At 39.7% G+C, this 16,334-nt stretch overlaps 1 pseudogene across 1 annotated transcript; it reads right to left on the reverse strand.

The window, feature by feature from the left end:
* Positions 1-219: 219 nt before the first annotated feature.
* Positions 220-14,652, reverse strand: LOC308557491 (4-hydroxybenzoate polyprenyltransferase, mitochondrial pseudogene; annotated as a pseudogene). Its single transcript has 2 exons — positions 14,551-14,652; positions 220-1,106 (listed from the first exon to the last, which is right to left on the reverse strand). The product of its transcript is annotated as a 4-hydroxybenzoate polyprenyltransferase, mitochondrial pseudogene (transcript).
* Positions 14,653-16,334: the final 1,682 nt, after the last annotated feature.

The raw sequence follows: 16,334 nt of genomic DNA on the forward strand, positions 1-16,334 counted from the left end.
CGGCGGTTGAGCGTCGACCTAGGATCCAGGCGATCGGGGTTCGATTCCCGGTCAGGGCACATGCCCGGGTTGTGGGCTCGATCAATGACTCTCTCATCATTGATGTTTCTATCTCTCTCTCCCTCTCCTTTCCTCCTTCTGAAATCAATAAAGATATATTAAGAAATAAATAAAGAAATAAAGAAATAAAAATAAAAATTCCTAGATAAAGTTCATTTGCTAATTTTCTATTCTACTATCTATATTTTTCTTTGTTTCATCTGTCTCCTTTTTCCACCCCACAAGTTTCCAAGGACAATCCCTTAAAAAAACTATTAGTCCTACTATTCAGTTAGAGGCAAATTTACCGCAACAATCCTCAGGTCTGTGGCTGTCTAGAGCGTAAACCTGGTGAGTAGGATGGGCTCTGACAGCAGCCAGAGCAGTGGAGTAGGGTGCGGTCTGACCACTGAGCCACCGCTTGTTATTTTCGCAAAACTTCAGTGCCATGGACTTAAAACCAATTAGCGCATCATCTCTCTTGTCCTGATGGAAATAGATAGTATCATACATTAGAGTCCACGTAATTCCAGAAAAATAAAGAGGCAGGCAAACAGATGGGTCACAGGAGCCCGTGACAGCAGACCATCCAACTAATGCTATCCAATTAAAAGTGAATCCTAAGGCTAATTGAGGCCAGTGCATAATTCTTTTCATTAGCGGGTAAGTGATGACAAGAAGTAGGGATGCTGTTCCAAGAGCTGTGCCGTAGTAATTCAGACACAGAACAGTGCCAGGGTCAGCTGTCCCCCGACAAAAAAGAAGGACTGAAAAGTTGAAATGTCTCTAGCAGCTATTGGGCAATTTGCTATTCTTGCAACCTTTTTATCACAGTCCGGGTCCCACATGTCATTAATAGTACAGCCGGCTCCACGTGTCAGAACAGCTCCAGTGCCAAATAGGGAAAACATGTACCAATCTGGAAAACAACCCAGTTCAGCTGCCAATCCAATGCTCCAGGTACATGGCAGATACAGCAGCCGGGTTCCAATGGGCTTGTCCAGCCGGATGAGACACAGGTAGGGCTGCAGAGGGCGGGGCACAGAGTCCAGGACTGGGTGCACCAGCTGCACGAGCCAGCCACACAGCCAAGCCTAGAAACTTATTTTTTTTAATTATTAAATTTATTGGGGTGACATACGTTACATAAGTTTCAAGCATACAATTCTGATACATCATCTGTGTATTGCGCTGTGTTCACCACCCTAAGTCAAGTCTCCTTCCATCTCTGTATATTTGACCCAATTCAAACCTTTGACCCAAGCAGCAGCCATTAGGCTAAACATGAAGACTAGCTGAGATATGTGTATGTGGCTTGGGGCCACTAGATGTGAATTTCTATAAACTCAAATGAAAAATTGGGAACAAAGATAAAATGGCTACATTTTGGCTTTGGCTTCAGGTTGCCCACAATGGTCCACAAGTGACTGCAGTCCCCTGGCCATCTCCTCTGTCTCTAATTGATTAATGAAGTTCTGTGCCAACAGCTTGGGGTCAGGTACTTCAGAGGGGAAATGTGATACTTCAATCCTGACTTACCTAAAAGCCAATATTATACAGCCTATAGTCTTTGGATGTGTCCAAATGGTATCAGTTGCATTGCTCATGGCAAATATAATACAGATGAGGTTCTTCATCAAGAAATCAGAACCTAATTCAATAACACTTACTCATGCAACTCAAAAGCAGTCTTCTTTGAGGATTTCATGATGCCCGGGGCTATGAGACAAGCCCATCCAAAGAGCGTTCATGGCATGTGCATTCTCCTAAAACATTCACTTCTGAGAATATGTATGAAATAAGGGTGGAGTTGGATGCAGTGAGAAACCTCAGATAAATCACAGTCAACCAAAACTGGCTTTTAAGGAACTTGAGCTCAGCAGCAAGATACACACTGAGGTCCTATAATCCTTTGGATGGAACAAGGGAATTCTCCTTTATACTGAAGAAACTATTCTAAGCTATTCAGGCATAAATAGAGACTGTATATTTTGGCAGGAAGCACTGTTCTGGGATTTAAAGCCAGAATTATAAGCTCAAAATGGGAGAAAAGATGAACTAGGGTTGTCAGAAATAGAATAATTTTATTCTTCATATTTTTCCCAAAATAACAATTATACATTTCAACAGTGATTTTTTTTATTGATACCAAATGGATTATTCAGGAACTTCTCATTCTGGCTTACTAATAACAAGTATAACAATTATTCAAATAAGAGTAGAGTTTACAATTGGATAAACACTGGGAAAGAATCAAAGAAAATCCTATTGCACTGGGCTGAGAGTCTCTCATGTGCTAAAATGTCAACATCAGTCCAGGATCTTCAGCCCAAGTCCATGTGGGCACATACTCCTGGGGCTGTGCCCAGGACCTCCAAGGCAATGGCACCTATTTCCCTACTTTGTTGTGGTCTACAAATGTCTCTCAATCAACTAACTCTACACCAGAGGTAAATCCTGAGGTGGACCATGTGGGGAAAGAAGTGGCTACCCCAGTATTAACTTGTCAGAATCTCTGTAATCTGGACCTCTTGGCTATGGCCAGTGAATAGCAGGATTGTGGGTTGTGGGTGGAAGGCCCTCCCTTGAGCTCTATCACAGGTTGCGTTATCGAATCAACATCCTATAGAAGCAAAATGATTGGTGTTTCAGCATCCATGCCTGCAAGGGCTACTAAGGAGCACATTTATTATTCCAGAAAACATGGTGGGTTGTGGGAACAGAGAACAAACGCTGGCAGGTGGGGAACTTCCAGCCTAATGCTTGGGAGATATCTCAGCGCTGACGAGACCACTCACTGCAAATGCAATGACAGAAGGTATGGCACTGCAGAGACCGCAGAGAATCTATGGGGAAAAAATGAACTTCTTAATTTCTTTTGGATGTTTTGATGTAAAAGTATTCGTGTCACAATCATTATTAAATGAAGATATTAGAAAGAATAACTGAAGACAGTTTTGTATTGATACATGTAACAGAGGAACATCCTTGTTTGTAGTAAGCTTGGTTTTCCTTGCCCATTTGTTGTTTTCAAATTAAAGGCTAAATTCCCCTTTTTCCCAAACATGAGGGGAGATGGATTAAAAAAACAATTGACAAGTTAAAAAAACAATTATAATGGTATGCTATTGTTTAACCTTATGCTATGTTTACAAGGTGGCAGATGTATAGAAAGAAGAACACAGAGTAAACCAAGACCCTCATAGACAGGGTACTGTCCCCACATTGCATACCTCCTGGGGCACTGGTCACCACTTGCATCCCCTACACAGACTTTTGCATGAATGAGATATCCCACAGAGCCTGAGGAAGAAAGCTTAGATGATTCCCCATGTCAATTTTTCATGATGTTCTCCACTAATATGTCAGTACCTTAGTTGCATGAATTAGCTTAAACAAAGATGCCAGGGCCTAATGACATTACTAAATGCTATTCTTTTGAATAAAAAAAAAAAGTAAAGGCCTTTCTTTCCCACTGCATGTTACTCGGAAGTTGCTGGCTATCTAAGTAAGTCTTAATAATTTTCAAAGGCATAGTTTTTCCTAAGTTAGAGTATTATCTTTGTCCAATAACAAAAGACTTTATACCAACATAGATATACACGTCACCTTAAGATCTTGTGCTATTTATGATGCATGGAGAGGATGCTTTTTCACCGTACACACCACATCGTGCAGACAACTGATCTATGCTTTAAGCCCCACCCATGACTTTGACCGAGATTAAGAACCTGAAGAACAGCACAACATTGGAGTTCTAATAGAAGTGCTATCAGATAGAACTGACTCTTCAAAGAAGCTGAAAATACCTTGTCATGAAGATCCACTCCACCATTCCTGGTACAAGTCTCCACTACAGAAATATCAAGTTATCATTATCTGTTTACATGAATGCATTAATGTCCCCTCTTGAAGGTAAAGCTCCTTAAGGACAAAACCATGACTTAGGCCTCCCCATGTCCCTGGGTCTTCACCCCAGGCTTGGTACATGACGGCTTACTCATTACTAGGAAATGACTGAGTGTGCAGCACTGAGCAGCATCCTCATCTCTCTGAGTAGTAAAAGGCAGGGGTCATGTGTAAAGAATCAAGTCACATTGCTCTCTAAGGACTCACCAAGGCTAACTCATCCTGTGAAGAGAGGTGCTTTATCAGAAACCTTAAAATAAAATGTCAAGGCCTGTGTATTATATTGGGTAGGGCTAGAAATGTGTATTTTTAGAGTACAGGCTATCCTTATTCAAACATAGAAAATATATTTATTTATCTGATATAGTTTTAAGATTCCATGTACCCTCTTAAAAAGTCTCCTTCACCTGCTTACTTGCCTCAAGATAAACTCTCAGTGTTTTATTTCTTTATCACAGGGTTTAAGTTAAAATGTAAATCCCTATGGAATATGTAACATTTTCATTGTAGTTAGCAATCATTTACATTTTAGTGTGAACAAAAGCTGCCAGAGAAGAATTTTTATTAAAAGTCACTGGGTATGTAAAGGGATTAAAAAATAAAATGAAAAAACACAGAGCTTTTCTGAAGGCCCATGTCACCTCTTCACTGACTTGCCTTGGACTGGCCTTGACTGCAGCCAGGTGGTCTTTTCCTGCATTCACCAGTGGGCAGCAGGACCAAACCCCTCTCAGATGCAGGAGCTCAGACACACTGCAACCTTCAGCAGTTCTTTCAATGAGCACAATGCATAGGGGGCTGTTGCCTTCTCCTCAGTCTGGGGAATCACCAAGCATCATTAGATTCAGGAGAATGACTTAGCAAATCAGAATGTCAGAGGGTGCAGACCACAGACGCATGGCCCCGTCACAACTCCACAAGTCCTCAGTTGTGAGTCATGACAGGAGTAAGTCACAAACCTTACCAAGTTCTATAATGATCTGGAGCCTGTGAATCACGAGATGGGAGTTTGCCACCAACTAACTGTGTAACTTTAAGGTTTTGGTTTCTATAAATTATTTTTTTTAAAGGCAAGAGATTGAGATATGCATAATCAAACAAAAGTGGGATATTCTAGCCCTGGCTGGTGTGGCTCAGTTGGTTGGGCATTATCCTGTGCACTGAAGAGTTGCCAGTTCAATTCCCGGTCAGGGCACGTGCCCGGGTTGCCGGCTCGATCCCCAGTAGGGGACGTGCAGGAGGCAACCAATCAGTGACTCTCTCTCATCATTGATGTTTCTCTCTCTCTCTTCCTCTCTCTGAAATCAATAAAAATATATTTTTAAAAATCAATAAACTATTCTTTAAAGAAATGTGAGCAACTCTGCATTAAAACAAAGTTAATTCTTTTTTCATTTTAGGATTCCTCGGGGACTTTAATTTGTTGATACGTACTGTGAATCACCAGGAAGATAAACAGAGCTCCATGTTTCCTAAATTTATTTTATCTTGGAACCCTATTTTCAAATCTTATTTCTCAGGACTAATATTCTCCTGGACACAATTTAGGAACTGCTAGACTGAAAGACTCCCAAAGCCCTTCTGAGCAGTAATATTCTGAAATTTTACCCTATGGGTCTCTTTTTATTTCCACTAATCCTAGCAAGGAACTCCACTTAAGATTCTACAAATCCAAGCTCTTTGCAAACTACAAAATACCAAATAATTGTTATAATAACAGAGGGCTAGGGCCTGGGGGAGACGGAGCACATCCTCTGTCATCACACTTTCTTTCAGGAAACCCCAAGAGCATGGAGAACAGACGGGCTCCACTAGGAAACTTCTGAGCAGTCTAACCTTTAAGCTTGTTGTATGTATGTGTATATATATATATATATATGTATATATATATATATATATATATATATATATATATATATGTATGTATGTTGATGACACACTTAGAAAATAAATTCTAGGATTCTGGCACCATTTTGTTTAAGAAAATAATAAAATCCTTTGTTTTGTGTTAATGGTATTGTAACTAATTAGGGGGGAAATTAGCTGCCAGTTTCCATGAAAAGACAAGGCCTCATTTCACTGACATCTTTACCTCTATGAGTAGCGAGCTGATGGTCTGCTGCCTGTGTGGTGTTCAGCTCAGCCTCTGCCGACTGGGACTCATTAGCTAAGGGTTACAAATATGTAACCAATGCTTTTTCCAGATACTGCACCACAAACTAAGTACCACAGTGTCCGTCCCCTGCCTCGAAGGCCTGGGTCTGAGCCACTCAAGATGTTCCCTCCAGCTCAGCCCGGAGTCTGGGATTTTCATTAGATGGAGATCTTCGCATCCAAGCAAGTACAGCTACACTAGAAATGCTGCTCCTCTCTTCATGGGAGGTGGGAAGGGGGGTGAACATGCTAATAAACAGCTACCTTTTAATTTCTTAATTTTAGTGTTTAATAGACAACTTCCTGTTCTTTTATTTTCCTAAGGCTAAATCAATGTGTAGTCTAAGTGACTTTGGGAATTGGATAGACATTGCAAAAGCGTTTCTCTTAATGGGAGTTTGTCACATTCTGTGTTTTGGGAGGCTTGTCATATGCAACATTAACCAGGAGAGCCCCAGAACTGCTGATGTCCTATGGGGTCCAGGATAATGGAATGTCCCTGCAGACATCAGAGGCCTGAACGAGCACAAAGAGCCACGCACAGCCCAAGAGCAGTCTAATTTTCACTGCTCTGGTACAAGGCTATGGGTAGGCGCAAAGCTGGACTGAGCAAGGGAGCCTCCCACCATGGGGGACACCCTCCCTGGAACTCCCCACTTTGCCCTGAGAAACTCTCCTTTAGGTCAGAGAGCAATAGCAGATTCACTGCTATTTAACAAATAGCTGCTGTTAAAATCTACAAACATTCTGTGCCTCACATTTACCTATCAGATTAAACCGTCTCCTTGAAAGAACTGAGAAAATGAGACCATGTGTAAGGAACATGATTGTGGGGAGTGAGATGGGGTCTTGACAGGACCTGGGGGAAAGAGATTGTCAGGCACAAGGGCTGCTCCAGGACATTCATGTTCCACAGGACCTGGCCAGCCAGAGCAGAGGAGGAGGGATTAGAGAAGGGTGTTAAGAAAGAATTCCACAGGGAGCTCGGAAGAATAACGGAGGGGCAGTGGTGGCAGCCAGCGGATTCCCAAACAGCTGACAGGAGCACACCAGAGAAATGTGCGTGCTCTCCCGCAAGCCCTGCCCAGGCCCTCATATGTGCTCTCAGGTGAGCTTTTTCTAGTCAAACAAGAAGTTATCCACACTCTCAAAGAAGAAGAAAAAGAAAGAAAACAGTGAAAACAGTGAACCTAAATCACTTCAACTACAAAATTCTTCCACATATCCTGGAGACAACTATAGCAAGATTTTAGAGTGATACATGTTAGGATACAAAATAAGTCTTAATAAATTTAAGAAAATTGAAATCATATTGAGTATCTTCTCTGGCCATAAAGCTATAAAACTTGAAATCAATCACAAGAAGAAAACTGAAATGCATGTTTTCTCAGCAGCCAGAGGTCCCATACACTAAAGCATCAGTCAGTTCAATTCAAGCAGAAATTCGTGCCCCAGGGATGGTGACTTAGCTGGTCCCCAAGAGAGAGGAAAGGCAGCCTAAACAGGACTAGCCTCCTGCATTTGGCTAAGCAAGAGGAAGGAAAATAAACAATTGAGCTGTGTAGCTTCTTTTCCCTCCAGTTGAGGCTACACCTTCTCAAATATTACCCACTTACACTCAGTAGTGAGAACTCCAAACCTTGGTGGTTCTGAAGTTTCACCACAAACTTTATTCTTGAGAAGCCAAGAGCAGCAGAAAACCTAACTGCAAGTTTTCTTTTTTTGAGAGAGCCTTGAACTCCCTTCACAGAAAATGTCTATGGGCAAACAAGGTAAAGTAGACTTGAGGGTAGGTGTTTCAAAGACATCAGACTTCCCTACATCCAGGATATCCCACCTGAACTGCAGTTAAATTTCAATAAATAAATACATAAAACCAAATAAATCGAGAGTCTTGTTTCCTGGACCAAGAGATACTTTGCTGGAACCCAAATGCATGACCTTAGGGGAAAACTCAAGAGCTACTTAAATGAGCCTCATTTTAATGAACCACAGCATAGCTGATGGCTGATGCACCCTCAGAACTGCATGTTTATACTCCTGTCTGCTGGTAGAATAGGTGGCTGGGCTTTTGTTTTGCTTTATCCAAGTGGAATGTGTTTCTCTAGGAGCACAGTGTATCTCAGACCTGGGTCTGGATTGAACCCAAGGAATGTAAGATCAGAGAGTGCCTGAAGTTACTAGATAGTGGCTAACAGGCAATGAAGCTTTTGATTCTGTAAAATAAAGCATTAGACTAGCTGAGCCCAAAAAATCTTCCAGCTTGAACATTCTGCGATTCTATGGTTCCACCCCACATTCCATATTCATCGACAAACAAGGAAAATCTGACCTCGACTGGTGGTTTTTGAGACTTCGCCATTCCATAAAGCACCAAGAAAATGCGATCATACCAGATTTATTTAATTTGTGTGTATTTCATCATTGCTGAGCCCTTCCCAAATGCTAAACTAGGGCTAGGGTTCAAGAGCATTTGGAGGAAAAAAAATCACAGACAGGTTCTGGCTATTGGGTTTAGCTGTATTAACCTATGAGAAAAACAGTAAAGATTCTGAGACTTTTTTTTTTTTAATTCTCACCCAAGGATATTCTCTCCATTGATTTTTAGAGAGAGTGGAAAGGAAGGAGTTGGGGAGAGAGGGAGAGACATCAACTGGTTTCCCTCCTCCCCCTGCACATACCCCAACCAGGGCAGGGGATTGAACCTACAACCCAGGTACATGCACATGACCAGGAATAGAACCCGAGACCCTTCGGTGCTTGGACCAACACTCCAACCACTGAGCCACACTGGTCAAAGCGAGGCATTCTTAAGAGGGGACTATAATTCTGAGGGCTACAATCAGATCCACACTGGAAAACTCTCTGAAGAGAGAAGTCCTTGAGGGAAGAGCTTGGAAAGAGAACTCAGAATGGTCAGTCTGGAAGTTTCATTCAGCTATTATTAGTAATATTTTTGGCTAAAGCTTGCCATATGTTAGGAAAATGAAAACGGTGTTGTTTTTCAAAAATAAAATGTATTTGGGTAATAAGAACAAAGAAGTTATACACCTACATTTTTAAATTAAGTTTTAATTTGCATCTAGAAAATTTACCCTTTGTAGTGGGCAGTTCTGTGATTTGACACACATGATCATGTGTAACTACCACCACAACCAAGTTACAGAATAGCTCCATCATCCAAAATAGCTCTCCCATGCCTTTGTAGTCAATCCCTCCCTCCTCTGCCAGTCACTGGCAACCACCTATCTGTTCTCTCTTTTTCTTTTTTAAAATGTATCTTATTGTTGAAAGTATTACAGATGTCCCTTTTTCCCCCCTATTGACACCCTCCACTCTGCACCTGCCCCCCCCCCCCCAAGGCCTTCACCACACTCTTGTCTGTGTCACTGGGTTATGCACATAAATTCTTTAGTGAATTTCTCCCCACCCACCCCTACTCCCACCTTCCCTCTGAGATCCATCAGTCTGTCTGATGCTTCTATGTCTCTGGATCTATTTTGTTCATCAGTTTATTTTGTCCATTAAATTCTACACATGAGTGAGATCATGTGATACTTGTCTTTCTCTGACTGGTTTATTTTGCTTAGCATAATACTCTCCAGGTCCCTCCATGCTGTCTCAAAGGGTAAGAGATCCTTCCATTTTACAGCTGCATAGTATTCCATGGTGTAAATATACCATAGATTTTTATCTACTCATCTACTGATGGGCACTTGGGCTGTTTCCAGATCTTAGCTATTATAAATTGCACTTCTATGATCATAGGGGTGCATATGTTCTTTCTGATTGATGTCTTGGGTTTCTTAGGATATATTCCAAGAAGTAGGACCACTGGGTCAAATGTTCTCTCCTTATGACTTTGCCTTTGAAAGAATTTCATCTACATGGAATTACATAGTAGTCAGCCTTTTGAGCCTGGTTTTTTTCACTAGCACAATACATCTGAGATTCATCCATGTATTTACATGTATCAATAATTTGTTCTTTTTTATTGCTGTGTAGTATTCCATTGTGTGGTTAGACCACAGTTGAGAGACATTTAGGTTGTTTTCATTTAGTGACAATTTTAAAAAACACTATAAACATCCTGTACAGGTATTTGTGTGGATGTAAGTTTTCATGTCTCTAAAGTAAGTACTTAGGTAATGAGAATGCTAGGTTTGTATGCTAAGTACACATTTAACTTCATAAGAAATTGTCAAACTATTTTCCCAAGTGGCTGAACCACTTGGAATTTCCACAAGAATGTACTAGAATTCAAATTTCTCTACATCCTTGCCCACACTTGGTATGACCAGTTTTTTTCTTTAAGCATTTCTAATAAATGTGCAGTGATATATAATGTGGTTTTAATTTGTATTTCCCTTATGACTAATGATGTTGAGCATCATTTCATATACTTTTTTGCCATCCATATATTTCTTTGGTGAAGTGACTATTCAGACCTTTTGCCCATTTTTATTGGGTTGTTTGTTCTCTTATTATTGCCTTTTCGGTGTTCTTTTATGTTCTGAATGTGTCTTTTATCAGATATATGATTTGAAAATATTCTCCTAACAGAAAATTTTTGAAGAGCTATAGGCCTCCTTCAGAAGCCCACAATTAAGGGTTGATAGATAAGGGAGAGACAGTGAAAGCCCAAACTTCTTATTTGATCTCCATCTTTTTTGTTGAGAATTTTCTCCAGAATAAAAATTGCACTACAAACACTAGCAAGAGGGAATTGAAACCTAAATATGAATAAATTTTAATAGAATATCTTATTCTCTCAACAAGAACATACAGTTCTGTCAGAAGGAATCTCATCTCCTGTGGCTAAGAGAAATGCAAACGTGAGGTGTGCCAGTGAGGAAATGGGAAGACTAGTAGAGGAGCTAGAGGATTACAGACCCATCAAATGCCTTAGTTCCAAACCAGAGGAGGAGATAAACATAGCATATACCAAAAGACAGTGAACTATACATCAGTACCAGCAGGACTCCAGAATAGGAAAATATTGTGAGGACACAGGCAGTTAACATTTTCTACTAGGAGTTAACATGGGTTCATTATTGGGTCACATGAGATTAACCTATTTTTCCTACCCTGGCAGAGCAAGAAAATGAGTGACTACAGAACATGTGATGTCTGCACTTTGTAAAGTCTCTCTAACTAGATTAGCTGATAATATGAAAAGGAGGGGGGTGAGAGGATTATTTAGTTAGTTGCATTTGTAATTTTTGAAGAAATACATGCAATGGGTATTTATCCTTGGGCCAGTGGCAACCTAGAAAGAGGCTGTCTTGATTCTCTCATACCAAATAATTTTATCAATAATTCATATAAAAATATGGAAGGCAGGTACGCTAAATTTGCAGAAAGCTTTAAATGATTCTAAAGTCACAAATGATTATGAAAGATTTAGGATCCAATAAAAACTAAAAACATCTTTCCAAGTCACAATGAATAAAATAAAATAAGTTTTAAAGGAGATAAATTTAAAATCCTGCACTGAGTCCAAAAAACAGTTTGCATTCTGGGTAGTAAAAGATACAGGGCTCAGCACAAAAAGATGAGAACAGGACTTACAGTTTAAGTCAGCAGTAAGCCTGATGTGAATCAACAATGAAGTATGATGTCCAAAATTACTAATAGGCAATCTTGATATATATTTATGAAAGTTTATCATTTTAGAGCGAGGAAGGATGATAGTTCTATTTGAACATACCTGGAGCCTGTGTCCAACTACTCTCCAGGAAGGCTACAAACCAGAGCATGTCTGAGAGCAGTAGGCAGTCAGTCATCTAATGCAAGCAACAGCCAAGAAAATGGGGAAGGATAGACCTGTGAGGGGAGAAAAGAAGACTTTGGGGACTTATACAGTAATTGCTGACATAAAATACTGAGAGGTTTACATGTGATTGAGTTACTACCCATCTTGATCAAAATAACTCCGCAGTTATTTTATAACTCTAAGTTAACTCCAGAACTAAGACCAAGGGGAGAAAAGTCCTGGGAGGAGAAAATTTCTGAATAGTTACTCAAATATAAAATGTAATTTTCTTTTCTTAGGAGGAATTCAAGAATAAACCAGATTAGCTCTTGGAGAGGTTGTATGTAAAGGAGATTTTTAAATGCAATGAGTAGATACATTAAAATAACCATGAAGGTCCTATCCAGCCTGATGAGTATGTGTTTCAGTGATCATATGGTACTTGTTTGAACTCTAACTTTCCCAAAACTTGGGGGAAAAAAGAAAAATTAACAAATATGTGGAATGAAATGGGACCCATAGCTCCAAAAGAATATTTGGAATGAATTTGGAAATGTTTCCAAGAAGTTGCATTAGGAAAGTTTGGGTTGTTTTTGAATTTTGTGTCAAATAAAAAATTAGATTTAAAAATTTTATGAGTTGCAGAGATATTAAATTTTTTACATTGTTTCTTCCACTAGACATTCATAAGAAATCATAGCAACTGATATAAAAGTAATAACAAATACAATTTTAAATAAAGCAAGAATTTTTCATTAGCTATAGTGGGAGTTGTCTAGAGTTTTGGTGAAATTAAAGAAGAGAAAATAAACATGTGGAAGGGGGAAAAAGGAATGTACTTCGTAGCAGGACTCAATATTGATCAATATAGTAGTAATAATTCTCCAGAATAATCAGTGGGGAATTTAAGATGAATAAGAATTGTCTTATATGGTGTAATAGGTTGCATATAATACAAGATAATAAACAGAAATAACAGGAATTTTTATAAGGATAAAGCTATGGAAACTTGCATAGTAGGGAAACTGAAAACCATCAAAATCCTGTCAATACAATTAATCACATGCTTTCTCTGGAAAAAGTATCAGCATTAGGTACTGACAGGAAATTATCCCAGAGTCAATTTGCTCTGGGTTCATAAGAGTTCAACTGGTTAAATGGCGAAAAACAAACAATTCAGAAGCTGAAAACTTTCACACACTCTGCGGGTGGAAAGCAACAGTGCCAGACACAAAGAGAAGATAATAATGAATTGAATTAAAATTTTCCAGACTTTCTCTAGGGTTCTCGGCAAAGCAATTAGCACCTTTTAGAACAATAACATGTTGAGTGGTATGTAACACCCATGCATACATATATTACATATGTGTATATATGTATATATAAAACTTTTTTTTCTTTCATTCCCTTTTCCTTTACCCTCATCACTGCAGTCTACACTGAGAAGAAAAATGTAGAACCTGCACACACACACACACACACACACATATATATATATATATATATATGTTTCAAGTAACAGAATTCATTCACAAGTTTTTAAAGTATAAATGATACCATGACTAGGATTGTACAGTTATACAAGCTCTGTCTTTAAAGCTCAACTAAATCTCCTAAAATTCCTTTGGGGGAATATTTGTGTGTGCGGGGGGGGGGGGGGTTGTAATCAGAGTTAGTCTAACACCCAGGCAAAGGAGGTGGTTGCCACTATGGCATTTATTTGCACGCTTTGGAAGGACATTTGGTTAATATATATACAGCTGACCTTTGAACAACATGGGTTTGAACTGTGTGGGTCCACTTATATGTAGATTTATAAAACTAAATATAGTGGACCCTCCATATCCCTGGGTTTTGCATCCACAGAGTCAACCAATCGCAAATAAAAAACAGTATTTTCAAATCCACAGTTGAGAATCTGCAGATGCTGAAGACCAATTGTATACATTATTCTATGCCATTTTATGTAAAAGACTTGAACATCTGCAGATTTTGGTATCTGCAGGAGAGTCTTGGAACCAATTCACCACAGATACTGAGGGACAAATGTAGTTACATTTTTGGAGAGTCAAAAGTTCTACTTGGATTTCCACTGTGTGGGTTTGCCACCGCTTATCCCCATGTTATTCAAGAATCAACTGTATCTCTACTATCCAAGTGTCTGTATATCAGAAATTTAATCATTCTTTTTGGTCATGCATAGTTTTCTTTATAGAATTTTCTTTAACATCCAGAGTTCCTACAGAAGAGACAAACCATTAAGTTCTAAAAGCTAAATTGAAATGAGTTGGTCAATCTCTTTCCCACCCAGCAAGGGTACAGAAGAAGAATGGGGACATCCCAGATATATATCACGATGGTCAAGGGGAAGAAGAGAAGGGGCCAAGAAAGGAAGGGTAAAGAAGGTGAGTTCATTAGGAAACATCTCTGATGAACTCTGCTTTTCTTCCCACCTTTGCTCCAGCAGGCCCTGGCTTTCCTAAAGATCATTCCCAAGTCATCTAGCACAACACAGCCAATTTTACCTTAGGGATGAGCAAATAAATTTTTTAAAAGCCATTAAAATGGCTTGATCTCCTCATTTCAGGTTGTCTTAAGGAGAATATTTCAAAAACTCTCTCCTGTTGTGCTAAAATTAATTTTTTTTTAAGAAAATCCCCCAAATTGCCTATTCATTAAAGCACCTGCTATACCATAGACGTGACTCCATATGGCATTGTGTGTCTCACAAATACCAACTCCTCCATGAAGCCTTCTCTGATTCCCCAACCTTCTCCCCAGTCATCACTCTTCATGCTCCTCTACGGCTCTGTAAGCCCTTCTCTCAGCACTTCCTTCACTCTGACGAATCATTCACATTCATCACCCCAGTTACATAGCAAACTCTTTACCATTCCCAGAATCTAGCCCAATATCTGGCACAATGAGTTTGATAACACTCTGATACCTGAATAATTAAATACTAAAATGTAGGTTACATTATAAGTGCATATTCCTTGACTGTCTCCTTAGATGATAAGCTTCTGGGCAAATACCTTTAATTACAGAATAAGGCTTTCCAGCAGCAACACTTTCCTCAAAGTACTGCCTTTAGATTACATGGAATTATTTTTCCCTTATAACCGAGAAACTTAAAATATGTTAACTGAACCTTAATAAATAGTAGGTGGTGATCCTACCCCACCAGGAAGATAGACGACTTATTAGGAATTTTCCTTCTTTACAGAACCATTTCAGAAGCACTAACAAATAAATATTACACTAACTTGCGACTCAGGCAGCAGTTATAATGTCTTCTTTGTCATCACTGCCTTCATTTCACTTTTGTGAAAATATCAGTGTGTTTGGGGAGGTCCCAGGGAAATGAACCAAGCCTATTTAGTCAGAACAACTCAGTCCTCTTTTCTTTTGAGTCCACATCCTCTTAGTCTGTGGACCAACACAGAAACCATTTCCCTCCTGCAAGGAGCCTGCCCTTGCCAAGCCAAACAGCAGGCACAAAAGCAAATGGAGTGGGTGCCCTGGCTCTGCCTCCAGGCTCTACCTTTGATTGGCAATAGGCGTTTTCTCCCTCCTTCCTGCGCCTTCCACAGGATGCTCACTGACCTCCTTGGAAGTTTCAAATTCTGCTCACAGAGGGGCCAGTTGGATTTCTCTTGAAGGGTTTAAATTTCTCCACCCTACCATCTAGTCATGAAGAAATTCGGAAGTTATGAAAGTTCTGGAATCAATGGCTTCTTTTTTATAAAAGAGAATATCTTACTGTGCAACCGCAGACCAAAATAGCATAAACTTTAAGTGCCAGTAAATGTCAACGTTCACTTTGGGATAGTGCTGGATATTTTAAGTATTTGTAGTAGGGCTGAAATCTATAGGCCATAACCCAGATATATTCTATACCTTTGCCGTTATCTATAACTTATCTCATTTTTCTCTAGAACCCTTATTGAGGCAAGGTGAGAACAAAAGCCCTTCTATTCCAAATTTTAAAATTATTTCCTTTAGGTTAATTTAGTCAACTCTAAGTTTCCCACTTCTTTAGAGATTATCCCCCGCACCCCACTCTACCTTCCAAAGTTGGCATCTAAGTGCAGGGGAGGCTTACATATCCTTTGTTGCTGTTTTCTTCCCTGTCTAGTACATAGGGTTGATCTGGTCTTGCCCTTAGGAATCCTTCCATGATGTTGATTGAGAAGAAGCTGGTTCCTGGCAAGGCACTAGTTTAATGACTTCTGCTGATCCTTGTCCTGATTTAGTGCTTAGGTGTCTCCTCCCCAAGGCACACAGAAATATTTAGGTCTCCTAAAGGCCACCTCCAACTTTCAGGTTACCAGCACATCAGGTCTAGCCTATTAGCCTTGACATTTCAAAGTATTTATGTAGTTGGCACCATAATTCTCCAATATATGCAGAAAGAAAGACATTCTCGATGAGGCTGGCTTCAATATTCCTTGTCTGAGAAGTAAGGAGCAAGCAC

The sequence above is a fragment of the Miniopterus schreibersii genome, assembly GCF_964146895.1.
Source record: "Miniopterus schreibersii genome assembly, chromosome: 5".
Lineage (NCBI taxonomy): Eukaryota > Metazoa > Chordata > Mammalia > Chiroptera > Miniopteridae > Miniopterus > Miniopterus schreibersii.